This window comes from Nematolebias whitei, chromosome 9, assembly GCF_014905685.2.
Source record: "Nematolebias whitei isolate Nwh7 chromosome 9, NemWhi1, whole genome shotgun sequence".
NCBI lineage: Eukaryota > Metazoa > Chordata > Actinopteri > Cyprinodontiformes > Rivulidae > Nematolebias > Nematolebias whitei.
The window spans coordinates 7,769,412-7,772,035 of record NC_056506.1 but is presented as its reverse complement, the minus strand read 5'-3'; positions in this window follow the sequence as shown (position 1 = coordinate 7,772,035).

The window sequence follows — 2,624 nt, the reverse complement described above, 5'->3', positions numbered from 1 at the left end:
ACACACACACACACACACACACACACACACACACACACACACACACATTTATATAAAATACTTAATTACACACATTTGAGTAGAAGTAATAAATTACTTTAATTCCTGTTTAAATGCAATTCATCCTGCCATACCTGCAGTGTCTTCAGGCTTTGCCAACAAATTAAAAGTTGAAGCTTAATCATTAAATTATTATCTTTGTGTTAGATTTATTTATAAATCACATTTAAACACTGCTTGTACCAATTAAATTAAATAAAAAGTAACACACACGTTCTCTATCACCGTCATTAATCAGATAAACAAACAAACAAGCAGCTTCATCTCCCAGAGACACTGATGTTACGATTTCTCTCTTGAAACAGAACAATGTGTTAAATTGTAGAGACTCACCTGCAACACGAGTTGGGAGTGAAACATGTATCAGCTGCAGCTCCTTCCTCCTCCTCATGACTCTAACACGTTTACGTTTTATCTCCGTGGTTCTCTCGTGTCATGTCGGCAATTTTCAAAGCTGCATTCTTTTCATTTGTAATCTTTGTTAAGTTCTCCCACTCTTTGGAGGACTTGGGTCGAACAGTTTTCGCTGCGTCGTTTGTAAAATTTTCTTAAATTCCTTTGAAAACACTCTGCTCTGCTTCCTCCTTCCCCCTCGCTGTTCAACTCGCGCTGCAGTTTTTTTTTTTCAAACTTTATTCAGTCAGTCAGCATTGACAATGAACTGCCCGTGAACAAAACGAAACGGCTCAGCAGCACCGTGAAAGATGCATAATCGCACGACACAACGAATCGATAACGAAATTCGTTGCCAACACTTTTAATCATCGATTTTTATCAATTTTATTGATTCGTTGTTGCAGCCCTAGTCGGAGGTCTAGTTCACTACACACTCAACCCCCTGTGAATAGTAAACAGCCATCAGTGTGCTAATGATCCATTGTTAGGCCTATCGTCCTCCTTGATTATGTGAGCAGCTGGTTTTGATTGTCAGCAGAAAACTGGTTGATCCACTATGAGTCGTTGCTATTCATAAGACTGAGCTTAATACAGCACCTCAGCCTGAAGAAGTCTTTCGCATGAAAGACGAAATGTTTCTACAATTTTTTTCTTTTTTTTTGTATGTCCACAGGACCAGATTAAACTTTTTTGATAACTGGTTTGTTCCACTTTGGAGTAAGCTGTTTCGGGGAGGAATCAGTTTTGTGTTGTGTGTTTCCTTGACTGATGAAGCATTCTGGATGGAAGGTGAAAAGTTTCAGAAAAAAAAGAAAAAAAAAGAATCTGTTCTGCCACATTAAACCACGGTAAAGTTCGTTTTATGATGGACATTCGAGCTCCATGGCTTCAGCAGGGCTCTGCTCTTTGCTCAACCCACAACAGGCGACTCGACCCCGGCCAGCCGCGTCCAATCTGCCCCGCTCAGTCTGCCTCTCTGAGGAGGGACAGACTGAGCGTGGCTGCCCCAAATCAGGCTGCCTGCTTCGGATTGAACAAGAAGTAGACGTAACTGAAACCATGGAGCTCAAATGTTGACAGAGAAGTTGCTAAACTTCATCATAATTAATGACCAACCACTATCAGTTGTAGAAAACGAAGGATTTCACAGCTTGATACTTGCAGCCAAGATATAGTTTACCCTCCAGGAGATATTTATCAGTACAACAGTAAACAATCATAAAAAAATATATGATTTGAAAATTATATATATTAAAAACATAAACAGCTACATTATAAAGTGATGTAAAATACTAAAAACAGGAACATGCCTGTTGGTTTATGCCATGAACTTAGCAGATGTTTAAAGCCATTTAACATTTTATTTTATTTAATTCATTTATTTATTCATTTAAAAGAAACAAAATAGAAAAAAAAATCAGAAATAAAACATTGACTGAAAAGAGTGCAGAAAGAAGAAAAATAATTCTTATATCTGCCCCTTATTTAAAAAAAAATATAAAATAACTTTAAACAATCACTTAAATTAATCACTTTAATATCCACTTTAAATAGGAATAAAAAGAAACATGTTTTGTGTTAGCAGGATTTAATTATTACTTTAAAATTTATCCAACGTTAATAAAACTTACCTCAAGTTGCCTTTTTGGACATGCATGCATATATTTGTACAAATTGTACTTGAAAGGAGATTATTACAGCCTCATATAAAATCAATGATGATCATGATATTGGAACTGGATCGGTATCGGCCGATACTCAGTTCTAGGTATCGGGATCGGATCGGAAGTAAAAACAGTGGATTGATGCATCCCTAGTCTTTAACTCTTTGTTAAAAAAATCAGGTATCTCTTGTAAATGAGTCCCCGAGGCTCAATGGGATTAACCTGAATAAATGAAGGTTAAATGAATGAAAATTATTTTTTTAACATTTTAGGAACTTTTTGTGTGAAACTTTACATCTGTTGATGCTGCTGTTACACTTGAATTCCCCCTGTGGGACAATAAATTCTGTTTCTGTTCTATTCTGTGGATGGATGGATGGATGGATGGATGGATGGATGGATGGATGGATGGATGGATGGATGATAGATGAACATATGAATGATGGATGGATGGATAGATGGTTGGATGCATGGATTAATGGATGGATGGACAGATGGATGGAT